This window comes from Anomalospiza imberbis, chromosome 12 (genome assembly GCF_031753505.1).
Source record: "Anomalospiza imberbis isolate Cuckoo-Finch-1a 21T00152 chromosome 12, ASM3175350v1, whole genome shotgun sequence".
NCBI classification, from domain to species: Eukaryota; Metazoa; Chordata; class Aves; order Passeriformes; family Viduidae; genus Anomalospiza; species Anomalospiza imberbis.
Window position 1 is genome coordinate 8,103,366 of NC_089692.1, and position 26,690 is coordinate 8,130,055.

A 26,690-nucleotide genomic window follows, 5' to 3' on the forward strand; every position below is an offset into this window, starting at 1 on the left:
TTTGATAAAACAATCAAGTGCTGTTTTTATTTTGCTATTCAGTGTGGAGTTTGTTACATTTCCTGCAAATAATACAGAAAACAAATTCCTTTTTAGGACTGTGGGAAGTACTCACATATGACAAATGGAGATTGGTACACAAATGTGCTGAGCTGGTAATGTCTGTGTTCTCCAGAGCCCATGAATCATCTGACAGTGCCAGTGTGATATTAAAGTAGATAAAAATATTTTCCTTTTCCATTCTGGAACTGAACCAGGGAACCTTCCTGATAATTAGAGATGATGCCCTGTGAAACCAGAAACCCTGTCCATTGTCAAGATCTCTGTCCAGTTCCATGTGTGAACTCTGCATATTCCATGTGTGAACTACACTTCACCCTCACTCTCACTCAGGTACCCCTGGGGAGAGCCAAGACCTGGATCCAGGCACTCAGAATGTGCTAGATTCCAGCTCCCCTGAAACTGCCTCAGCTCCATCTCTCCATGGCTGGGATCAGTGTAGCCCTAAAGGCAAACTCACTGGATTTAGACGCACAGTGATTGTTGTGAAAGTCCTTTTTCTAAGGAATGGCTTCCTGCATGTCCCTACCAGCTGATGGTGAAAAAGCCCATCCTAAAGTAATTCTTCAGGGATTCTTTGAGTCTTCTGCAAGAACAGAGGGAAAGCTGTTAAGGGAAAAAAATTATATTGTTAAAAGTCATGGTTATATCTTTCACAAAATATTTATGATTCTTGTATGAGCATCTGGGACACAAAACAGTTAATATGCAAACAACAGAGCTAACTGGGATATTACAGAACATCAGCAAACATACACAATATAAATTTGACAAGAGAGATAAAAATCTGCCTGGCAGCTTTTAATTTCCATTTCCACTCAAAAGGCAACTTCCCAGAAACAGCTGCACTATTCCCATGCTTTACCTATCTCAGATTCAAGAAGGGCCTTTGCATTTCAGGGAAGGAATACTTCCTCCCTGAAACTTCATATATTAGCTCTCTTGGGTTTTCCTCTCTTAATTGCTTTCAATCAGAGCAGAGGTTTCTTTGTTGTTTGTCTTTTTGTGTTTGCTTGCAGAGCTACAATTAAATACCAATTACAATTTGGATAGGTGACAATGTATTGCCGTTTCTGTTTAACTGTCTTTTTCAAGTCTTGATAACATATGTTTTAATCATAGCGACTGTTATCACATAGAAAGCCAAATGCAACAAATATTGATGCTATTATTCAGTTTAAAATGATTGCCATTTAAGAAAAGTAAAAGGACTGATGGAACTGATATACTGGGGGAGTTTTGTAAATCTCTGCAAAGGCACAGGAATACTTCCCATAGGGCATTGTGAGATATGTCTGCAGCTAGTTCTTCTTTAAAAATCCTTACACAGGTTCAAAAATTCATCCCATTTTATGTCTTTATAATGTGTACTTTGTTCTTCATTTTCTATAGTGGTGGAAATGAAAGGCTAAAATCATCTCCATGGCTTGTCATTTCACAGGTTATTGCACTGTCTCATCCTTCAGCTTTTTGTCACAAAGACCCTTTGAAGCTTGCCCAGTTCTTTCTAACTGACTTTTGTATCTGACCTCCACAAGCACTTAATTGAGGGATATTTGCTAACTTAAGTAGTCAGTATTGCATTTTCTGTCAAATTTCTCTAAAACTCTTTTCTCATGTCTACACAAGGCCCAGATCCTCACCCATAGCACAGCAAGGTGCATAATACAGCTGCTCTTCCCTGACTCACCTTCCTCTATTCCTCTCCTGTATCCACAGAGCTGATCAAGGTGAGACAATTTATTGCCACTACATTGACTTGTGCTACATTCCCACAGGGATTTCAGTGCCACCTGGGGCTTCTCAGTGCTCGAATGACATGAATGTTTCATGAAGTAAATTTAGAGAAGGGAGGCAGGTAGGAGTCAGGTTGCTCAGAAATGTTGAATAATGGGACTGGAAGGAATGCTGCAGGTCGCTGTAAGCAGAAATTCCACATTGATGTCTCTATTCTGTCATTACACAAGGCACTCCATGGTTGTTACTTCTGGTGGGCATTGCGCAGTAAAGATGCATTAGAGTAATTATATGGTAATGACAGAAGATCATGAGTTAAAGATGCTGTGAATCCTGTATACACATCTGAAATTGTTTGGAGCTGATGAGGGAGGTGTATCCACATGGAATTTGATAGCACTGATATTGTAATTAAAGCTGAGGAGAGAGATGAGGTTTGTACTTATTTCATACTGCTACCTGTGAATATTAATTAGCTCATGGAGCCACCTGACCTTAGCAATAATCAGCTCTGTTACAAAGAGCAGAAGGGAAAACGTGAACTGCCCTCTAAATACTTATTAAGAAAGCCAAGATGAAAAGAGCCTGGTTGTTGTAGAGAATAGAGGTTCCTGGAAGCCAAGTTGCCTCCTCTGTGGTGGATGGAAGATCAGAATCTTTCCAGTTTCCTCTGCTTTGTAGAGGACAAGGACACTTCTGTCACAAAACAGGTGACAGAAACATGCCTGGTTTGGCACACAAATGAGTAAGAGAATGTCAGGTCCGCAGAGATTTCTCTGAGACTTTCTATATTCCTTCTTGCCTTCCTACCTGCATGGACTGTATGGAGAAGTGACTCCAGAAGGCCAAAAATGTAAGCCTGAGCTCAAGAGTGTCCCCATGTCTGGACACCACATATGTTAGTTTTTTGAGGGTTTCCCATCAGCCTCAAAGAAAAGGGAAATTATTATTTCATCATCTGTGAGATGAGATGAAAAGGTACATTGGGAAACCCTGCATTTTTGTAGTGGGGAAAGCCCTGAGAATTAAATAAATAGAACTAAAATTCTACTCCCATGTCTTAGGCTGCCTGGCAAAGTAATCCTTTTCTCCATTCCCACTAGTAGTGTAGTCTGGGCTTTGGGGATACCCAGAAAATTGGAATCAGGGAGAAATTTGAATGCCTGGTTTTTACAGATGGCAAGTAAAAGCCGTGGAGAAAAGGAAGATTATATCTATATTTGCAGCATAACTAGGTAGCTCTGTTTCTTTCTCTGTTAGGACCTGGTCTTGTTGTCTGCAGTCAGGAGCAGCCTTCCTAATGGTTTCCTGGTCAGGCCCATTATTGAGTTAATATTTTTGTTCTTCTCACATCTCCCTCATCTCCTCTCACAGTCCCCTCCCCAGTCATGAGGATTTGATCACCTGTGATACACAGACTTTGGAGTCTGTGTGGAGGGACAGGCTGTGTTAAAAATCAGGTGTGTTCTTCATCTCCTCAGGCTGACTGGAAGGTAATTCTCTGAAGAGGTGGAAGAGCACGATGCTGCTGTGCACTGGTGTCTGGCTGCTGCCCTGCTGGAGATCCATGAACAACAGCACGGCAAGTCCTCTTTCTTCTTTCCTGACAGCACCACAGTACCTGTATCTTAATCAGTCAGTGTCAGACAGTGTCACAGTCTCTGAGTGCTGCTCGAAGCAAAGCACACCACAAATGCCTCCCTGCTGCTGGTAGCTTAGGTTACCATTACCAGGCTGAGCTGCCTGATGTAACACGCCCGTGCCCCAGACAGGCTGAAACCCTCACAAGTGTTGGCAGCAACACGTGCTCAGACCAAGACACCTCTAGCCCTGGGCGTGGTGGTTCCTGTGCTCCTGTGACTCTGTCAGAGGCACCACAGCTACGCTGCTGGTGATAACACAGATAGGAAGCAGAGGTGCTGGAGAGGGAGGTGATGAAAGGAAAAATGGTTGCTGGGGTCACTGATATAATTTTAGTTACACATATTATGGGGAAGGATGAATTTATGCATATTTTATATGAAAACATTACATGCCTCTTGGGCTATCTGATTTGTACCTTTTGACTAGCATGGTTTAAATCAGAAAGGATGGAGGGGAAGCCTACCTAAAATGAAATGGTGACACAAAATTTTTAGCAGAAACAATCAAATAGCTGACTAGAGGGAATAATTGTAGCTCCATCAAAGTCAGAGTGGTTTACTGTTTCCAGCAGTGAGTCTGGCATCAAAGGGAATCCTAAACCTGAAATCCTTGGAAAGAAGTGGGTTATCAGCAGATACAAATTGATTCATGTAGAGAACAAAGACAACATTTTGTGAGTGGGACAGCCTGGCTTTTCCCAACTCGGTGACAGCTTTCCCTTCCTGGAGCATGGAGTGGTTAAGCTTGGCCTTTCACCATGTGAACACATTTTCCTCAAGGCCCTGTACCTTCAAGGTAGCAATAAATAAAGCTTTATTTTTTTAAAGTATTATATAAATTACATCTGTTCAAAGGGTCCTGCTGGGAAAGTTTTCAAGTTCTGTAAGTGAGTTAAAGCTGTGGTGTTAATACAGGGGTCTGATGAACTGTGTTCATCCCTGAGCACTGAATGAATATTCACAGCAGCTTTAGTAAAATGGTGCTTAAATGTTTTGCAGAATAAGAGGCACCAAGGATAAACTTCAGCAACTGGACCTTCTGTTTGTTGATTCCCATTTCATGGGCCCTGCTGAAGCTGTATAGGCCTTTGTTGTGTGTGGAAAAGAAACAATTATTTGGAGCTACCCTGCTAGTAACAGCACAGAAGGGAGGTAGAGCTGCTGCCACAGAGCTGATGAAAGGAAAAGACTGTTGTGGTGGCTGATAGAATTCTAGTTGCACATGTTACAGAGAACAAAGAAAGTAAGTTCAGTAAGTGTGGAAATACAGAGTGATGACAGCTTTACACTGGATGTTCCAGCTTGGCTGGGTCAGTCTTCAAAGAGAGGATCTTATGTGAAGAGCAGAGTATTTAGGGTCTCAGATTTATTGTTGAGAGTGTTTCTTCTGTCCCTCTTTTAAAACAAAAGCATTCTCCTCTCCTCCCCCAGTTAAGATGTGCCTCATTGTAGAGACGTGTCCTCCACAGCACTCAGGCAGATGTACCTTGTCTTCCTGCTGGATGACACAATAACAATTCCAGGATGTCTTCTGCAAAACACAAACACAAATGGATGCAGAAATCAGTGGCATATTTTTTTACGAGAACAAGGCCATTCACCCATTTGAGCTCTGGCAGGATTAAGACCTTTTTTAGAAACAAGACATTCAGTAAAAACAGTGTATTCAATTTTCATTTTTTAAGTCCTATAGAGGTTGTAAATATTTTAGAAGTTAGGAAGAATATAGAAATGCTCAAGTACTGCATATTCAGAGGCCTCAGATTTAGTACAATGTTTTATGAGGCTACCTCATCATTCATTTCAGCTGCCCCAATAGTAAGCAGACAGTGGTGTTTCAGGGCCTGATTGCATAGGTCACAACCTTGTGCACACAATATATTGAACAATTCCATCATTCGTGCCTTCAAAGTGAATTTAGACTGACATAGCAGAATAGAAAAAAATGCTTAATAAACTAAGGGTTTTATTGCACACACACAATCTTATAGGTATGCATTCAGCAAAGAGTGGGCATGACTCTATAATAGGTGCACTAAAAAAAGACATCTGTTTGTATAATATCCCCTTTCACCACACTGAGTAAAAAAAACCTTTTCAGTTATTTCATTCTCTATCCTCACCACCTTTACATTTGTTTGACTATAGTATTACCTTAGTAGAGAAACCTAGTTATGGAAAGTGATAAATATGAAATTTAAGAGAATGAATCTTCTATGGGCAGGAGCAGAGGCAGTGCACTGAGCCAAGCAAGGGAGTCAGGAGACTGTGCCCTGGCAAGGGTGGCCTGTGCATGTCCTCTGTGAGGAGAGGAACTTTCCACTGTACTGCCCCTCCAGCCTCCTCCAGAGCAACCAAAGCAGGAGCTTCCAGGGGCCAGCTCATCAGCCCAGATGCTGAATCAGCCCAAGAATATTTAACTACAGCAAAAATGGACCACACCAGAGGATTTTCTCCTTGAAGAGGACTTCACACTGTTCTGATTAGAGATGGAAATTTCTGAGGTGTTCTGGACTTCTTTAAGGGGTCTCAGCAGTTTAGTGGAATTAAAAATGGAGGTCATGGTCACCTTAGGCATAAACATCAGTTAACCCTTGAATGTGATAAGATTTGTAAAATCTTATCAGACCTTCACCACTTTGAAAAGATCCATAGAAAAACTATTTGATAAAACATTCCCAGTCTTTAGCACCCTTCCATTCATAGTACCTGTTACGAGAAAGAGCTTTAGTATCCCTAATTTTGAGATGAGCAGCTGAACTCCAGGAGTCTTAGACCAGTTCCTCTAGAATATCAGAGTGTCTCAAAATGTTTGAAAGCCTAGGCCCCACTGACCCTCTAGAGGCCAGAATGAAGGATGGGAAGCAAAACCTTAAATCCAAGGCCTTCATGCCTTAAATGTTAATCATAAACACAGCACCATCCTTGTGCTATAAAGAAGTTCCTCACCATAAATAATTCCACATTAGAAAGACTTGTAGCTAATTGCTTTTGCTTTGCAGTCTCACTGTTTTGTTATGTTGTACAGCCACAGCGACTCTAATTTTCAGCCATATGTTGTCAGTCATATTTTTGCCTCTTGTTGCATTGCTGTCAGACTCTAAGCTGTTTGTGAGTCCCTGAAATGTGAAATTTTGGTCTTATTTAGTTTTCAGCTAACCCTGTTGCTTAGATGCAAGAATATCACATTTACTATATAGAAAGATTTATTTAAAACCCAATTGTGAGTTACACTGAGGAATCTTCAGCAAACCATGACAATAAATAATGAGAGGATGTTTGCCTGGAGGACCTCCCTAATGAGGTTTGGTCTTAGGCAGGCATTCTGTTTAGAAGTCAAATACTTTGTTCCTTGAGATGTTCATGTTTCTTACTATCTAGCAGGGATTTCTGTGAGGTTTCGTTAATAATTGACCTTGGGGTCACTCATGATTACACATAATGCAAAAAGACACCAGGAACCTATCTAGGGGAAAAATAATTCTATATACAATCCAATGTCTAATATTTATTTCTTTATAAACAAAAAATCTTATCAAGATAGCAGTTTTTTGGAAGTAGGCATAGACTAATATGCTTTAAAAGAGACTATAGATAGCTGTGAGTTAGAAAATATTATTGTGGCCCACATTTGTTCAGAGGAGGGTTTCTGCTCTGAGCTGCACCTTGTTGTATTGTTAGTCTTCTGTAGGTTCTCTTCTCAAATGGATAAAATGAACTAAATGAACTCTTTCACTTCTGTAACTGTGGCATTTGCATTAGTTCACCCTCCAAAAGTCACTTTCCTTTCTCAGTGCCAGCCTCTCTGTCTGCTTCCTCAGTGACACAGAGCATCTATGGTGACATGGGATTGTGGCAGCCATGTGGGGGAATACTTCACCAGTTCAAACCTTCATCTCTCTGTAAGGTACACAGATACACAGTTTTCCACCACGATGTTTTGGACACTGGTATAAGGAGTGACAGGCAGCAGCAGTGGAGGTATTTGCAAATACACAAGTGATGTGTATATGATGCATGTAAAGGAAGAAAATCTGCAGGGACTGTTGTAACAGCTTGTGATGTTTGAAGGAAGTGGGTGCAGTTCTACTGATGGTCAGTGAAACCCCTGGTATTCTCCATCACAAGCCTGTAGATGAATTTCACACCTGTTAAATGTGTTATAGTATTTCCTTGTAGGTTTACTTAAGGCCTGTTGAAAAGAGAGGGAAGCACTTTTTTACTTGAACACTAAGAGACACTAATGTACTTACCCAGAAACCCAGGGTCCTAAGTAAGTTCATTGTGTGTGGAGAATCATTTACTGGATGTTCCTTGGATCCTTCAGAGTAAATGGACATCTAGGTAGCGGGATGGGTAAGTCACCAGAGTTAAGGATTCCCCTGCGGACAAATCCTCACCAATCTTTAAAGGTTGTCAGAATGCATGTGTGGAAGACCACAGTCATCAGGAAGTAATATGTATGGCAAATGGTTCTGGTTGGACCTTTCAAGCTGAAATTCTAAACAAATATCCAGGATGAAGTCTTCCTCCCTAGGTATATTATCTTTGCTCATTAATAGTTCATTCTCATACTGGAAAGAACTCTCCTTAAAGTAGAGCAAAAGGGAAAAATACTATTGTCAGACTCCTAAATTAATAAAGCAGCCCAACCATTTACTTAGAGCAATAAGCAGCACATCCTCAGGTTGAGGTGATGCACAATGGGAAAATCTATCTATTTGCCTCAGCTGCACATCTGGTAGCCCTTAGGCAGAAGACAGGTTTGAAAGGCATCTAACCAGGAACTGCACACACTGCCTGGCTCTTCAGGTAGTGCAAAATTCAGCAGCCAAGTTAAAAAAAAATGCAGGACTCCATTTCTCCTTGCCTCCAGCAACATCTGCTTGTGTGACAAAGCGAAAGCTCAGTAGTTCTGCACTTCAAATACCAGTTTGATGTCTGACTTATAATCAAAGTGCTCACTAACTCCATGCTTTGCTCTTACCCAACTGTTTTAATCTTTCAAAGTGCAAGCAACTTGATAATGTAATAAACAGAAGATTGACAGAGGATGTAGCAAGCTTAACACATCCCTCCAGTTCCTCTACTGAGGAGTGATGGATATTTCAAGTGAAGAATTCCCCTGGTGGCTTCATTGTTTTCGAGGCATCTTTCTCAATGAACTTTTCCAATGGCAAAATCATTACAGAGCAGAAATGCAATCTCTCCAAGGGCTAACTTGGAAGCCCAGTCTAATATACAGTGCTGTTATGCAGTAACAAATCCTATAGGCAAACCAGGACTTTTTGTGAATGGTTTTGTAAGGTGAAGAAATGGGAGAAAATGTTGGGTTGAGTTAGGTCAGATTGCTATGTCTGGCCACCTTATAATTTGGGATGTTACAAACCAAGGTCTCTCCAAAAGCTAGAACCTAAATCCTAAAATGAGAAATCCTTAAACTCTCAAAATGTGAGCTCTAAGTTACATTTTTCAAAATGAAAAAGCAATGCTGAGAACACTGTTGTTCAGGTATCCCTGATATTCAAATCTTGAACTGAATTTAAATTTTACCTCTCAGTGGCAGCTGCAGTATTTTCTGCTTCCATTCTTTCTGAGATTGTTGCAGGGTGCATAATTCCCCAGTTACATGGTGAAAGAGGCTGGGAGTATTTTATGGCTATATCAGAAGAAAGTCCCTTCCAGTCACACTGCAGCTACATCAGACTCTCTGATGAGCAACAAAATAATGCTTTAACATACACCTCGACCACAGGAAAGTAGTGGGAATTCAGGCTGATATCATCCTCTTCAAGATGGCTTATTGGGAATTTTTATAATCAAAACTAGAAAAAAATCTGGCCTATCAGAAAATGAAGCTCAGTGCTTGCTACCAGGACAGGGGATAAGTGAGAAAAACAAATAATGGTCAAAAGGTATATTTCATTTCCAGCATGACAGAGAGGAAATAGTTGTCTAAGTCATAGATTTACAGTGAGAGTTCAGCCAACAGAAGTCTATATAAAGTTTTGAAAATCAGAGACACTTGTAAGAAATATTATTTGCTTTCATGTTAGGAAAACAAGCAATTGCAATCCATTATGTTATAATTACCACATTGGCTTCAAATTATTTGGAAGATTACTTTCTGTTAATAAAGCAGCTTACGCTAATAGAAGATAAAAACTCAGTTTGCCTAGTTTGGGAAATAAGAAGTGCCTTGTTCATGCCATTAATCATATGTGTAACTAACCATAGTGGCAGTTCAGAACAATGAAATTATCATATAGTGGGTATTTTGTCTTTGTGATCAAATTAATAGGGAAAAAAATCAGTTTTCAATTTACTATCAATTGACTCCTTGTAAGTTCTAAAATTTTTGTCTGTCTGCAATCAGAGCATTTCTACTGTCCTCAAAAAGAGAGATTATAACAGGATTCAGTGCCCTGCAATAAACCCTAAAGTAAACCCACCACAGTCGTATTTGGCAACTGTACAAAAAACTACTTCCCAGCAAAGCTCAAAGAAAAGCCCATTATTTACTAAAATTATACTGAATGAGCATCAGGGCTCAAGTCCTTGAATGGAACTTGTGTAGTGTGAAAGGGATTTTCTTTTCAGAAGATTTGATAAAATTGACATTGTGTTTTCCTTTAAAAAAGTTCAATCTGGGGTCATGGAAAGAAAAAGAAAAATCTCTGAATAATTGATAGAAGGGGAGAAGGTAGAAAGCAGAAATTACTCTAAGTTTGTAACTACACCATGACCACTCCCAAAAAGCCTTTTGGGTGAGTGTCTGGGATGCTTGACCAGTGTCAAAGGGGGCAATGAGACAAGGAAGAATTAAAGGTGTTAGTGAGCCATGGTGTTACCTACAGGGAGACAGGGGTCTGCCCACCTTCCCTCAGTGCAGCGAAGAAAGGATATTCCTCTGGCCACCAGCTGACTGAACGGGCCTCAGAGCTGGTTTTAATCTTGTTCAAGTTGCTATGATTTCCTTCCTTTTTATGCAATAGATGTTACACTGCTGGGAACAGTATGTGTCCTCTTCTGGTACTGCAGCAGTCATTATTGGGAAACAGCACATTTTCTATTTATACATATACAGACAATATATAGAAAATTATATATTATTGCTTATACATTTATTATAATTTTATTATTTGTATTTATATATTTTTACTTCTATAAACTATTTATTTATATGCATATTATATATATACCTTTATATCTATTCTTACATTACTTGCATTAAGACTTTATCTAGTGGATGTGTTCTGTGTTTATAGTATATAAATTGCTTTATAGAGTAGGACAATATTATGTGTGTATCAAACTATATTATACATTTTCTCATTTTATATGGTTAGTATATGTCCAAAATGATAACATGAAGGCTTATGGGCCCTTTCCACCTATATAAGTGGGTGGGGAGAGTAGGATAGGTTTTTCTAAATTTTTTTTAATTGAGTCAATAACAGCAGCTGCTGCTGTGTCCCAGGCTCAGGCTGGTGTCCCGGGAATGAGCGTGGGGGATCTGGAGGGAAGGGTTTGATGCAGCAGCAGCAGCCACCTCTGTGCATCAAACTGGTGCTGCTCGCAGGGTCCCCGGTGGGCGGGCGATGGGGGCTGCTCAGAGGCTTTCAGCACAGCTCAGCCGTGCCCCGGGGGCTGCAGGTACCCCCACAACCCCGGGAGCTGCGGGTACCCCGCACAGCCCCGGGAGCTGCGGGGACCCCCGCACAGCCCCGGGAGCTGCGGGTACCCCGCACAGCCCCGGGAGCTGAGGGTACCCCCGCACAGCCCCGGGAACTGCGGGTACCCCGCACAGCCCCGGGAGCTGCGGGGACCCCGCACAGCCCCGGGAACTGCGGGTACCCCCCACAGCCCCTGGAACTGCGGGGACCCCCCCACAGCCCCGGGAGCTGAGGGTACCCCCGCACAGCCCCGGGAACTGCGGGTACCCCGCACAGCCCCGAGAGCTGAGGGTACCCCCCACAGCCCCTGGAACTGCGGGGACCCCCCCACAGCCCCGGGAGCTGAGGGTACCCCTGCACAGCCCCGGGAACTGCGGGTACCCCGCACAGCCCCGGGAACTGCGGGGACCCCCCACAGCCCCGGGAGCTGAGGGTACCCCCACAGCCCCTGGAACTGCGGGGACCCCGCACAGCCCCTGGAACTGCGGGGACCCCCACAGCCCCGGGAACTGCGGGGACCCCCCACAGCCCCGGGAACTGCGGGTACCCCCCACAGCCCCGGGAACTGAGGGTACCCCCACAGCCCCTGGAACTGCGGGTACCCCCACAGCCCCGGGAACTGCGGGTACCCCCACAGCCCCGGGAGCTGAGGGTACCCCTGCACAGCCCCGGGAACTGCGGGTACCCCGCACAGCCCCGGGAGCTGCGGGTACCCCTGCACAGCCCCGGGGGCTGCAGGTACCCCCCACAGCCCCGGGAACTGCGGGGACCCCCCACAGCCCCGGGAACTGCGGGGACCCCTCACAGCCCCGGGAACTGCGGGGACCCCCACAGCCCCGGGAGCTGCGGGGACCCCCACAGCCCCGGGAGCTGCGGGTACCCCGCACAGCCCCGGGAACTGCGGGTACCCCGCACAGCCCCGGGAACTGCGGGGACCCCCACAGCCCCGGGAACTGCGGGTACCCCGCACAGCCCCGGGAACTGCGGGGACCCCCACAGCCCCGGGAACTGCGGGTACCCCTCACAGCCCCGGGAGCTGAGGGTACCCCCGCACAGCCCCGGGAACTGAGGGTACCCCCCACAGCCCCGGGAGCTGAGGGTACCCCCCACAGCCCCGGGCGGGGTCCCGCGGGAGCAGCCCCTGGCCCGGGTGCCGGCTCTGTCCCAGGAGAGGGCCGTGCAGGGCACACCATGGCCTGGCGCTCCACTTGCCCAGCGCAGGGCATGGCTAATAAGGAGCAGGCTTTTGATATTGCAAAATTCTCCATCTGTTCCCGGGATTTCTAATTACAGGCATTAATCTGTGCCCCTCCAATGAGCCATAATTGGTAGGCGTTTGCCTCATTAATCATTCAGGTGCTGAGCCTCTCCATGCACAGCCGCAGCAGCTATGGCCAAGCAAATGTAGCTCTACGGGCTTTGTATGCGGTACCATTGCAATTTTCGGAATTGTGGTGGATTCCAAGGACATTTGCAGTTACTGTAGCTCAGGGGCGTTTCAATATCCTGAAATGCCACAAGATGGCACTGACTGATTCCGAGGCCCCTCGTCCCGGCCGGCCCCGCCGCCCGGGCCGGGCTCTGCCATGGCCGCAGGTGCGCTCTGCGCTACTCAGGGCCTGTGTTACAAACCAGCTGCACTCAGCTGTTCCTGGTTTGTTTTGATGTGGTTTGTTTTAAGCTGTGGCTATGAAATGCTACAACTCCGTGACAGTGACATAAAGCTCTTGGATTTAGGCAGATTTGATTTTCCAGTGTTATATGCAATGGCTGTTAGTCTGTTAAAGGCCTGAGCCAAACTTTACAAACAGAATATGAAGCCCAGGCTGCCTAAGTCCACCAAGAGCTGACATTTGTTGTTCTTACCAAAAGGCAAAACATCACAGCCGTGGGACACTCACAGAGCTCGGCTGGAGGGGTCAATGAATGGGTACTTTGGGTACTTGTAGCTCTGCAATTCGCAGTGTGCCACCATGGCTGCTCCTTTATGAGCCTCCTCCTGCCACCATGTGCCACCATGGCTGCTCCTTTATGAGCCTCTTCCTGCCACCATGTGCCACCATAGCTGCTCCTCTATGAGCCTCCTCCTGCCACCATGTGCCACCATAGCTGCTCCTCTATGAGCCTCCTCCTGCCACCATGTGCCACCATGGCTGCTCCTCTATGAGCCTCTTCCTGCCGCCATGTGCCACCATGGCTGCTCCTCTATGAGCCTCTTCCTGCCGCCATGTGCCACCATGGCTGCTCCTCTATGAGCCTCTTCCTGCCGCCATGTGCCACCATGGCTGCTCCTCTATGAGCCTCCTCCTGCCACCATGTGCCACCATGGCTGCTCCTTTATGAGCCTCCTCCTGCCACCATGTGCCACCATGGCTGCTCCTTTATGAGCCTCCTCCTGCCACCATGTGCCACCATGGCTGCTCCTTTATGAGCCTCTTCCTGCCACCATGTGCCACCATGGCTGCTCCTTTATGAGCCTCCTCCTGCCACCATGTGCCACCATGGCTGCTCCTTTATGAGCCTCCTCCTGCCACCATGTGCCACCATGGCTGCTCCTCTATGAGCCTTTTCCTGCTGCCATGTGCCACCATGGCGGCTTCTCCTGCCATCACACTGGTGAGCCCAGTGCAGCTGCTCCCTTTGCAGTGGTTCATAAGCCCCTCCTGTACTGGAGCATTGGACATTCTTGTCTGGACTCTTCAGGTATCCCCAGTTGGCTTGTAAAGTCTCTTCCTGTTTTCCTATCATGGTAAAGTGTCATTCCCTGCTTTTGCCCAAACTGTGCCTTTTAGCCTGGCTGTAGCCTCCTGAAGGGTGCTGCAGTGGCTCAGTTGATTGATGAGTTGCAATAACTACTTTTGAGTCCCTTTGTTGTGACACTGGTTTTGAGTTTCCCCCTTGTATAATGAATAGCCTAACAAACATAGTGTATTATTTAATTCCTTTATTAAGTCATTTATTATACAGCAAGTCCTTTAACTGAATCAGAAAAGTTTCTGGGTAGAACCAATTTACTGTCACCATGGTGTAACATATGGTTCTTACAAGGACTTCTTTTCAGCAAATCCATACACTGCAGAAACTGCCCAACACTAAAAATATTTTTTTTCATTTAAAAAAACCTGTAGTCAAATCTAATATTTGTTTTGTCTGAGAACTGATTTTTTTCTGATTACTGAAAAGGGAAAAATTCTCTCTTAAATGACCCTCTTGTCTGTGAGAAGATACACACTGGCCACATTCTGAAATACTACCAAAACTCTACTTCTTTAAAAATAAGATGAATCCCACACTTTTTCTAAGTTTGAATCAAACTTTTAGTCAAAAGAAAATAAGAAATAAATAATAAATAATACAGACAGTACAGACACAGAACAGATGCTTACATTTAAACATATGCCATTCAGGAGTTTAAAAAATTATTCAGACACCATCATATCAAAGGCATATTAGTGACATATGGTGTCTGACATGCTTCCACAAATGAACACATACACTGGCTTTGATGATAACCATGCTAATTGTATCCTTCCACATGAACAGTTTATCAGGAACAGTCGGATTTGTGCCTGCACAGCAACACGTATTGTGGATTTCTTGTGGAGGACACACCATGTTGTAACCACACAGTATGTCAAATCAGGGGAATGTGTGTCAAATCATTCTCCTCCTTGTTTCCACTGAGACCCAGGCTGAGACTTTAAAGTATGCGAGGCCCAGCAAGAAGCTCTGCTTGGCAATAAGGGCCAGCTGGCAGCTGGGCTGCTACATGGGACTGCATTACAGCTCCAGGAAGAACTCCTCCTTCTGGGACAGCAACCCTGTCCCCAAAAGAAGGGTCAGGCTAGGGTACCCTCTAAACCAGCCAGACAAGACAGAGGCAAATTTCAGCCAGCCACACCAGGTTAGTTATTTGCCCTCTGCACTGTACATTTGCCCCGGTTCCTCCAGTCCCTCAGAATTTCTGAGAATACAAAACCCAAGCACCGTCTCCCATCAGTTGTCACAACATTTGGTGCATTTGCTAAAACCATTCATGTTACTCATGGCAAAACAGGAGCCCAGGAACAGCAGAGCCCAAGCCCTGCTGCTGCTGCTGAGCTGTTCTCCCAGAGACAGGCAAGCAGAGTGAATTGGACACAGGGCACTTTCTCACTGAGGGCTGATCTCCTTGACAGATGGTCGGCGGTTCCAGCACATGGGAGGTGATTATTTCAGCATAGAGAAATATGTGTTAAAGTTTATTAATATTAGGGAGAATGGTCAGGCTAACATGTCAAGGTACTTGAGTCCTGTCTAGACTTCAGCCTGTTTCAAGGGAAAAAGCATAATTTCAGGTGCTGGAAGATTTATGCTGGCCAAAATTTGAGGTGTCAACTCAGAGACTCTTGAGGCTCCTGGGCTCAGATGTAGGGTTAAGGGAACTTTTAAGATTTTAGCTTAGAACCCCATGTCTCAATTTTGCCTACGTTCCTTTCTAGAAAGTCGTCAGTAGTTGTCGGGGTAGTTGTTCAGTTCAGAGCCTGTAAAAGCAAGAACAGAATAAGCAAAGGTCATACTGAAGTTTACACAAATAGCAGCTGAAGAAGGTCAGGCTGTTGAGAGAGACTTTACTGTGCCCACATATCTAAATAAACAGAGACAGAAAAATCCCAACAAAAGCCCCCCACTTTAAAAACATCTAAATTAGCTCTATAGTTCTCTACAAAACAGCTCCAGCTGTAACACTGATTTCAGTGGGCAGTAGCTTAAGTAAATATTTTTCTCCACTAAACAGCTAATGCATTTCTTCATCAGAATATCCTTGAGACGATCAGTCAGTTCATCATATTAAACAACTGCCATACAATCATGGAAGATCTCCTAAGAATGCAGTAAATAAGGAGATGTGCCAAAGTGTTATTCCTTCTCTGGCTACATTTAGAGCCTAACAGGGTACATGTGCTGGTCCCACTGATGCCTGGACAAGGTTTTCAGCTCATGGCTGGCTCACATCCTGTCACTTTAGAGAACCGAGAGCAAGCTGTCCTCCCTCCCTGGGGACAAGAGTACATCTGTTCCTCAGGCCAAGGTGCTGAAGACAGGCAGCAGCTCACCTGTGTTCAGCATAAAAATGCCAACCAACTTGGGCTAGCCTAAAGATGCAGGTTTGAGTGCAAGAGCTCCGCCTTGACGTTTTCTGTATTTCGGCTCCCAAGCTTACTGCCCTTAAATAAAAATAGTGTTTATAGAATTTCCAGTTTATCAGCCTCTCCTGTGTGTTCTCTCTGGTATAATATATTGCACTTTTCCCAAAACGGGGGGAAAAGTGCAATATATTGTCTTCTAGTCACTAGTTGGTCCTCCTTTAAGGACCTTGTAAGACATTTTTTGTGTATTGTTTCCCTGCATATGTGAGCAGCTTTACTACTTCATCCCCCTTAGGACCACTTAACAACATCAGCAAAGCAATTAAGTGTAGTTTTCAGGAAAATGCCAGAGGCATTACACTGTCTGGATGGGAGTCTCAACCCAATTATTTTCAGCTAGTTGTGAACTGTGGAAAGTGGACTTTACTTCATTATAACTTCAGTTCCCACTGATTAAAAGTCTAGTATGTTACAGGCAGTAAGGAAAAATGAAACAATTAAACTTTCCATCAATAAAATTGCTGCATATTCTTCAACATAGGGGTTTACTTCTCTCCAGAGAAGTGATTAAAATGAACTGATTGAACTATAATTTGATTGACTGAAGAGCTGCAATCCATTGCACTAAAGCTGAAATTCCATCTTATTGCTCTATTTAACTCTGAATATAAAAAATTACTGGTGGTTTTGCAAAGCCCTTATGCAGTGGTCCAGCTGAAATTTCTTGTTGCTCACAGGCTGCAGCAGGTTCTGATCTTTCCCTGATGTGTCTGCATGATTCACAATGGATTGACGTTGAGAAAGACACAACGACACCTAAGAAATTATATTAATACAGCTGTAGAAAAAATAGAAAGGGCCTGTTATATTATCACGTATCTTCTACCTATGACATAATCATTTGGGGATTCTAAACCACAGATAAAGCGAACATAAGGGACTGGAGAGAATAATTGCCAGGTAATATACAGTTGTTGCAGCAAAAATTAGCATATTCTTCTGATGAAAAATGCAGCTGTGCTGCTCCTTCCTGCTGCAGAGCTGTCTTCAGGAAGGTGTGAGGCTGCCAGATGCAGAGGTTTGTAGATGTGCACACATACAGATGACTCCTTCCTCCCAGGGGATACCAGAGTGCCACCTGGGTCTGGTCTCCAGTAAGCTGTGCTGGCTGTGAATTAAGATAACTGAGTTCCAGTGCAAACACTGTTTCTTGGGACTCAGCACAAGTTTTTGTGGTTTCCTTAGACTGTCAGGGCTTTGTTTCCACAGATGTAGAATTCTGCTGCCAGAGCCAGGGGCTCCTATGGCACAGTGAGGGCTAATGAACACCAGCTAAGGAACAAGGAGCTGCTTGCCCCTGTCAGCAGGCTACCAGGGTGTTCTGGTCTATGAAATACCCAGAATATCATTCCCCCTCTGAAGCTTTAGTTGAAATGCCATTTCCTGTTATGAGGTTACTCCTCTGTTGTATGACACCTGCTTCTCTATTCCCACCATGTATTTTGAAACAAGACAGTATTTGACCCATAGTAACATTGGGTAAGAATATAATATCATACTAAGTCACCGCAAGAACACCTTATATTGGTAATTAAATGTATCAGGCTGGGTAAGACATGTGGATACAGATGGGCAACAGCTGGCTCAAGTGCTTAATGCACTTTGTCAGACAGGCAGTTCAAACTCTGGATGAATTCAATACATGTTTTCCCAATAAGATCACCAAGAACCAGGGCATGTACTCCTTGATAATATTTACTACTGAGCTCAGTTTGCTGTGGAGCTTTGAACTTCTGGATGTGCTGATCTACGAGGCTGGCTCATGGCTAATCAGGTGATGGATGTGATTTGTGCCAGCTTCAACCCTTGCATGTTGCAAATCCCAGTTTTACAGCAATACCTGACCACAGTCAAGGTCTATTAATCCACTAAGTTCTTTGGTCTTAATGTTTACACCTAGGACATATCAATTCCTCTTTGTTAGCCAAAAGCTACCAGAACTGCACTGGACTCACTGAGGCAGTATTGATCTGAAAAAATGCCGCCTTCATCCAATTTAGAAAGATCTCCTTTGACAAATTATATTTGGCACTTAATAATTGTCTTGCATTATTGGCCTTTTCTTTTGTTTCCTCTTTCCTTTTGATTATCAATTACTATAAATGTTATCCCCTACTCTGCCTCACCAGAGGTAACTTTGAATAAAGACATGCAGCAATAGGAGCCTTTTAAAGGGAGACGAGGGCAAATACAGAACAAATTTGTAGGTATCTCTGGAGGCTGCAGAATTTTTGCTACATTCCCTGAGCGGAGCTTTATGTACACACAGCAGAGGCACATAGGGCTGCAAACAGCTTAAATGCCTGTTTAATGCCTTTTTAATCTTTCCGTTCTTACACAGGTAAATTCTCTCAATTATAAGGCTTTTGCATCAAAATGGAAGCAGAAGGTGCTGTGCTTGAAGTAATTTGTATCTTATTTTTTTGCAGGACAACAAAATGGCAAAAAAGAGGAGCCCCAAGTGTGAAACTAGCCTTGAGAATTCTCTAATTCCTGCATGAGAAAATGGCAGGGATCTTACAAAGCAGTTATTCATCTCTAACAGCACTCCTATATCCAAGGCAGCAAGCAGAGCCTGGGAAGGGCTTTTTGTCACACTGACACAAGTCACAAGAAATCTGGGCAGTGCATAAACAACATCAAGCGCAGGGCAGGACCTTCTCCCAAGCCCAGCCTTCACTGCCACATGGAGGAGGAGGCACAGACATCTGGTGACCCAAGCAATTGCTTAATGTGGTTCCCCAGAGAAGTATCAGCAAGTGTATGGACAGGAACTGGCAAACAGTTCCACCAGACCATGCTGGCCTGGCACATCATGGAAAAAGTGAAGAATGAATCAAGCTGGATGTGTTTTCTGTACCCATGGGCCTCCTGGCAGATGCACAGGAATAACCATAGCTACCAAACAGAACATCATTTTGCTATGGATGCTGCAAATCACACATGTGACTCCTCTCTCCTTACCCGGTTATGGAAAGACAACAATTTTCTGTGTTTCAACAAGAATTTGATTTCACAATCTCCGACTACAGAAATATACAAAAATATATTTGCCAACAGGTTTTTGTTTGGAAAAATACACAGATAATTAATTGCATAGATAATTAATTATATAGATACCATAACTCCCTATTTTTACAGAATGTGATTACTGCAATTTCTTCATTAGGGAATAGTTTCACTATTTAAGAAAATGTTATTTAAGACGTGTGGTGTTATCTGTTTATCCCACACTGTTAACACCCCAGGAAAACAGAAGCAAACACTTGAATGCTTTCCTCCTAGCAACCAAGGTCTCTCACATCTGAAAAGCAGCATACTTGTTTTTTTCTGCACCTTGTATTGAGCCAAATTTCTAGTTTGTAACCCTTTGGCCATTCAATAACCATCAGATTCTTAGACTTTAGGTGAAAGTCTAAACCAGTAGCTATAGTCACAGGGCCAGATGTTCAGACTTGTATGTATCCCTTACTTCTGCTGATGGAAATATTGCAAAATTAATCTTAGGAACTAAGCTTCTTTACATTTATTAACCTGCTGCATGACTTAACTCTTCAAATTACCAGCAGCTTTTTCAATGTGCTGAGTTTCTGCAAATCCTGCTATGGTGAGTCTAAAACACAGACACTGAGTATTGCCTTGGGATCTCAAGGCTGGGATAATGTCGCTGGTTTTACTGAAGCAATGAGGGGGGTTCACATCTCTTGAAATCTCTGCAGGATATTGGGGACCCAAAAACCCCCCAAAAAGCAGCAAATACATTATCAGAATCCTCTCCTCGTCTACTTCCTTCTTTCCTTACATAAGGGTAAGTTCTCCTTTCTCTCTTTTCTTACCTAAGGGAGACATGGTCTCCTTGCTAACTCTTCAAGAAAAACAGAGGAGCACCTGGGAAATCTATCTTCCAAGGAAAAGATGAAAGATGCAGCTAAGTGAGAGGATGTGTCCTTCTCAGCACTGACAGTGTGGTCAAAAAGACAGCTCCCCTGACTTTTCCCTGAAGAGTTCACAGACAACTGTCCAGAAGAGCGCCCGCTCTCCCGGCAGTTCTGTGAACAGCAGGAATCACTGCAGCATTCTGGGCTGCTGCTGTCGTGTCATTCCAGTGCCTCTGGGGTCACCTGAGTGCATTAAATTAACACTGTTCCCAGGCAAAGCAAAATGTCTGGCAACAGGATGGTGCAGCATAATAATGGGATAGGAGGGGTAGCTACACACCTAAATATGAAATGATTGGAAGGAGAGAGGAGCGCTGATTCTGAGTGACATGACTTAGTGCCAAATGCACGTTCTCACATAGAGCTCCCAGCAGATTATGTGTCTCTTCACCACCACTTAACATTTTTATAGCTTATTTCAGTATTTTTGCATTTGTTTCACCCGTAATAATTTATTTATGAGTTTAAGATTATTAAAAACTTGAAGCTTCATTACAAACTATCCTGAGGGAATCTCACCTGCCTCATCCTATTACATTATTATTACCAAGTGTCTAATTTATATTTGATCAGACATCAATTGAACATCAATAAAATAATAATGAATTAATAAGCTATATCTTCCTAGAAATACTTGTAGCTTAAGTATGTAAGCAAAGGCAGTGCACTGTCTGTGGGTCAGCTATCAAATCTCTCTGAGACTATTTGACAGAACAATTTGGTATTTAGAATATGATAATAAGCCATAAAAATAGTTAATTGCTATGGTCTTCAGCTAATTCTTGTGATAATTATGACCCATACCAACCTGTGAAACTGAGCTAAGAAGTGACCTAGAGTTCCATGTAAGACAGTCATTTCCAACACTGTAAATGCCTAATGGACTCCATGTTCCCACAAAATGAAATGACAAAAGAATTTTGACTTGGGTAAATGCTTAATTTTTCACTTTAGCATGACTTCTTAAACTGAAATTATTTATTTTTCTACACAGAAAAATCAAAAGAAATGTTTTTTAAAAAATTAATATAACATCTGCCTATGAACATTAAACTAGCATAGTTCAACACTGCTGGTTGGGTGTTCTGTTTTAACAAAATATCAGCCCAAAAACCAAGCTTTGGAAAATACTTCTTTGCAGAAAGAAGTGGCATTATTTCAGCCTGGGGAATATCAGTAAAGACCCTACTCCTATTCCCCTCTATGGCTCCACAGTGATTGTCATCCCTAAATAGTGATAAATATCACTAATTGGGGACTACTTCCATGTGTACTTCTCAGGTTTATATGTTTTCCCCTTCCTCTGCTAGGCCTCAAGAGTCAGAGTTTTCATTCTGGATCTTTTTATTTATTCTTCAATTTCCTACTATGTACTTTCCTTTATGGTTCAAATTTTATCAGAGGTTGAAAAAGAGCCCTAGATGCAAAAGATAACTATGTTGTCAGTATTCTTCTCTGTCCCAGTCCACTAAGAATCACACAACCCTGTTCTTCAAAATGATCCCACTGAAGTCAGGAGAACTGCCTCAGCCCCTCAGTTAATCAGATTTACATGAGGGCTTTAAATACCCACCTGTGGAACTTGAGCCAAAAGACAGTATTATCCTTCTATGGCAGTCTGATATTTTTTAATATTCACTGACTCTCCTTTCCTTTTAATCCACAACACATTTGTCTTTTTTAGCTGCTTGGGTTCACTCTGGCTGTCTGTATTACCCAAGCAAGGGTTATAAGGCCAAGTGTCCTCAGGCATGCAGCATGGGCTTGTGCAAAATTACAATCCCATGGAAACCTCAATGCCACTTGGGATATTGAGGAGTCCACCAAGAAGTGCCATTCAAATCTAACATAAAGATATTCCAGTTTAACATTTAAAAATTTAATAAGATCTAAAGCAGCCATCAGACATTCTGGTTTAATCTCTTATATGAGATTTTCTCTCGGTTACTTCTGCATCAATCCCCACAACTCCTGTTGGAGTAAAACACATCCTATTGAAATGCTTCCACTGTTAATCTGTAAATGGAAAATCCATCGTCTCAGTGGCTTACACTAGTATTTATTACTCCACACATTTACTGCCCTACTTCTCAACTGAACTTGTCAGGCTTTTACTCCCACTCACTGACTTGTCCTTCCCTCCATGCAGGACTTTGGTAGCCCATGTTTTGGTCCCAGGGATGCTAATACACCACAGCCTGAATGAGCTGGACTTATCAAAGCTATGGGCAGTTCCACCACTCAGAAATGTGATAGTCATTGCATGCTTATGTTCCATCTTCTTTACCATGAAGGATTCCTCAAAGTTCAGAATCAAGGGCATCTCTCTTCTTCCCGAGCAGACCCAAGTACACTCCTTTTTGGGACACACTCATGAGGAAATGATGACTAGTTTAAAACAGAAAGCACCTTCCCACACCTCTGAGGGATGGTTCTAATGTTTGGGCAACTTCACTTACTGGATTTCACATTTTCTGCCATGTAACCACAGTCAAATTTTGAAAAAAAAAAAAAAAGCCACTCACCTCTCTTTTTAAATATCTTGCACCACAGAGAGCAGTTTCACTGCTCTCATTCAATCAAACCACTCACTGACTTGACAGATCTTTCTCATGAGTAAGAAAGAATAAAGGTCTTCCTTTTCTGGATGTGCTTTGCAATGGATCCTGTGAAAATCAAGATAAATAATGTACACTAATTCATCTTTAGTGAGCACTAAAATAGTCCCCCAGAGTGACAGCTATAAGGTTGTAGCCAGTGAGTGCTGTATAACCCCTCTGTAAACACGACAATGAGTAAAGATCAGTCTCTTACTCCTTGCTTACTCTCTGGTGGGAAAGACCCTTAATTATGGCTATTACATTAATAATGACTTCAGAGAAACCCACATGGCTGAGGCTGAATTATCCTCTGGACATCAAAGAAAATATTAAAACCCTGCCTGGGAAAACTCCTCAGTAACTTCTGCTGAAGTTCATCCCAATCAAGGGTGTTGGGATGAACATCTGTTCTAGACAGAAAGCACATACCTCCAGCTCACTTCCTCCAACTCCTGGGTGATAAGGCAGTAGGCAAAAATTGATACACCATTGAAAAGGGAAAGATTTATGCCTGAAAACACTGAGAGAAAAGGAAACTCCACCTCTCATTAAGCTCTGAAAAACTACTAGAGACTCTGGGTATCTTACCCAGGCCTCTAGATCCTGCAGAGTTTGCCCATCTTTAGTAAGTCCCTGACTGAGTGTTTGTGACACAACAATGCAAAAATAGTATCACAAATTGTGATTGTGTAACAGAAAATTGAAATAGAAATCCCCACTAGGGCCCTGTATCACCAGCATCTATCACTGCACTACAACAGCAACATTTTAATTCTGTATGTGTAGCATTTATGGGCACCCTTCAGGTATAAACATGCTTCTAAAGTCAGCTGGGAAGGACATCTACACAAGACCCCAGTGAGGAGACAACAGGGCAGAATCAAGATTCCGGTTTGCACCAAACAATGAATAATTCATAAACCCTTTACTTGTAGGTAGCTTGTAATTCTTACATAACAATTACTAGAAAATTAATGTAACTGCCTCTCAAGAGAATTACTAGAAAACACCATTATCCTCTGCAGGTATGCACAATGAAGCTAGAGCTAAGTTGATGTAACAGGTGATGACACATCTTGTGATAAATTATTTGGTTTAAACTTGTTTTGGAATATGTAGCAACTTATTGATAGCCAACATCTTACAACATTGCCTATGTGGAAAGCAATGCCTGGCAAATTATCAATGCTTAATAAAGCTCTGTGCTTCTAAGTATTACTGTTGATGCTGCTCTTGATTTAGATTCAGCTAATTTTTGTCTAGACTCAGCACTGTGGCTCATCCATGTTTCTCCATTTCCCTGAGGATTTGGAAATAAAAATTTTGACTTGATGAGCCTATTAAAAAATTAAGAAATGCATATGCAGCACTGCCCTTGTCTGTCCATGAAAGTAAAACTGATTCAGGATGCTATAAAGGCACATATGTGTACTAAAAGCCCTGCCCCCAAGTTGGACACTGTGTTATCTACAAGCAAATTATACTGTCCTAAAACAACACTGTCAACGTGCACTATCACACTCAAGTAAGCCTGGATGTGCCATGCAGGAAAAGAAGTTTTAGACAAACCACATCTGTAAAGGTGTTTCCTCAGAATTTCACAGCCATATGGTGATGCTGCAAAAATAAGCAGAATCAAACAGCTCTCTGCCAAAACTTAAGACCGTTCCATACCTGTATAATCATTACACAGCACACGTCATTGTCAAGAGCTGCTGTAAGCAACACAAATCTCAGTTATAACCTTAGCAGCAACATTTCTTTGTGAATGTTTGCCCTTCCAAATATCTTTTAAACTATGCCATGTCCAGTACTCTGTAAGCCATGATCCTCAGCTGTGGGAGCTCAGCGGTTTGCCACTCATTTAGTCAGCTCTGGGCATTGCTAAAGATCAGGTCTCATGAAATTCTGAGTTAAAAAAGATCTTCTGAAAAAGGAAATTTAAACTATTTATGATCCTTTTTGCAGTTTCAATCCTGTATAATATTTTTGATGGAGCTTTTTTACTTCAAAAACCCATAGTTTAAACTAAGGTCTAAAAAAAAAACCCTCTGATTTGCCTCAGAAATCAATCTTCTGCTGTCCAATTTCATTCTAAATGAAAGAGACAATTCAGAAACCTACAGGAACATGCTTTATTGATTCATTCACAAGTCACTAAAGCCTGTGCCTATGTTCCCTCCAATAAACCTAACCACATAGTGCTTCTCATGCACTGAATTGCAGGGAAAGACAATGACCCCAGATCTGTTCTGCTGCAAGTCCCAGTGAGACTAAACACACCCAATAAATGTAGACACAGCACACCACTAAGTTAATGACAAATGTGTGTAGGAGACAAAGTGACTGATATTTCCTTCCCTTATATTTCCTTTATTACTCCTTCAGCTGAGCCTCTGCCTTCTTTATAATTTATTTACCCAGGGCAGTTATGCCCAGAAGCATACCTGTTTTTTCATGGAGGTCCTTGTTTTTCTCAATTTTGTAAATGAATTAAACAAAGCAGGAGGAGGCCAAACTACATGTGTGAGGTCACAGGGTGACCTGTAATCTGCACTGCAGCAGATGCCCGAATTCATTCAGGTTCAACACCTAATTTGGCATAAACCTGGAGTGTAGCTGCACTGCACTGGATATTTTATAAATATGTCTTTCAATAATCTCCCTCACTTCTTATGAAAGCAATAAGAAGCCATAAGAACAGCAGAGCCTGTATTGGGTGAGCTTTCCTATTAAATTCCTCTAATGCATCTCAGCTGTGACCTGTAGTAATTTGGGTAATCTAATAAGGCTGGATGCCCTGTAAGAATCTGGGATGATACACTGCCTACCTGCAAGACACAAGTACAAGACAGCAGCAAGATACCAGGTATCACCCAGCAGTCAGAACAAGAGTGAACTTAAAAAATAGGTGTTAAAAAATACAGGAAGACACGTTATCAAGAAAATATGCTTTGCAAAGTCCTACTGGTACTTCCAAGTACCACCAAAACAACTTTCATTTCCAATTCAAAGCATTGCATCTACTTGTCCTGCTTAAGGGAATATGCTACACAGATTTAGCATCAGGTTTTATGGTAACTACAGTTAATCCAATTATTCTAGTAGAAATACCCTGAGGTACAGCATTTTTTCAGGTTCATGCAGGTTTTGCCAGAAATCCAAACAGTCTTTTGCCTTCTTTCTTATGACACAATAGATTATAGGGAGCCCATTTCTCATATATAATTCCAATATTCTTCCCCCTTTACATATACTTTTGATAAGTGTGCACAGACCCAGTCAAGAATACCACTATTTACTGCAAAACTTATCTGTCACCTGCATTAAAACTTATTGGGTTTAGTAATTCTAGTGAAGAATACTTTCAGAAAGCAACCTCTGCTGTTAACTGGATAAATAAGGTAACAAGTAATTTAGTGGTGTATAGAGGAATTAAAGTATTTTGTTATGCTCTTTAATTTTCCCCCTAATTCTAAAATCAGCCAAAACTCCAGCATAAAAATCACTTTTCCTTTAGAATTGCCTGTCAGCAGGGTAGTGGGCACAAGTTATCGCTTTGTGCCATACTGTATGTTCAAAGCCATCAGCATTCAATGTGCTAAGTGACACTGAATCCCACAATCTGAAATAAAAATGAAAGTTTCAAAAAGATTTCAGAATTTAGATGAATATAAATAGCTGCTTTGAAGATGGAAAACATTTTACAGATTTACATTTTGGTCTGTTTTGTATGGATAAACAGATGAAAATATGCTTTTAAAAGGAGCAATATGATTTTCAGTTTAACACTTTCCATAATAAGATTGTAAGAAATACTTGGAGGCACAGAAAGAATTATTTATAT

The 26,690-nt window shown here is 42.5% G+C and overlaps 3 long non-coding RNA genes across 5 annotated transcripts; 1 reads left to right on the forward strand and 2 right to left on the reverse strand.

Annotated features, from left to right (window-relative positions):
- LOC137481140 (uncharacterized) lies at positions 1 to 13,092 on the reverse strand. Of its 3 annotated transcripts, none has more exons than XR_011003343.1 (5): positions 12,983 to 13,092; positions 7,694 to 8,029; positions 3,528 to 4,971; positions 1,751 to 3,424; positions 1 to 666 (listed from the first exon to the last, which is right to left on the reverse strand). It is a non-coding gene; the product is annotated as an uncharacterized lncRNA (long non-coding RNA). The 3 variants fall into 3 exon arrangements; XR_011003341.1 differs by lacking the exon at positions 12,983 to 13,092 and adding an exon at positions 12,549 to 12,977; XR_011003342.1 differs by lacking the exon at positions 12,983 to 13,092 and adding an exon at positions 12,549 to 12,977 and having other exon boundaries at positions 1 to 646; positions 1,751 to 1,869; positions 3,419 to 4,971.
- On the forward strand, positions 12,252 to 24,058 carry LOC137481139 (uncharacterized). The gene is made up of 2 exons (XR_011003340.1): positions 12,252 to 12,444; positions 18,735 to 24,058. It is a non-coding gene; the product is annotated as an uncharacterized lncRNA (long non-coding RNA).
- LOC137481141 (uncharacterized) lies at positions 14,046 to 25,709 on the reverse strand. Its single transcript, XR_011003344.1, has 3 exons — positions 25,291 to 25,709; positions 22,769 to 22,909; positions 14,046 to 17,061 (listed from the first exon to the last, which is right to left on the reverse strand). It is a non-coding gene; the product is annotated as an uncharacterized lncRNA (long non-coding RNA).
- Between the last annotated feature and the right edge of the window lie 981 nt (positions 25,710 to 26,690).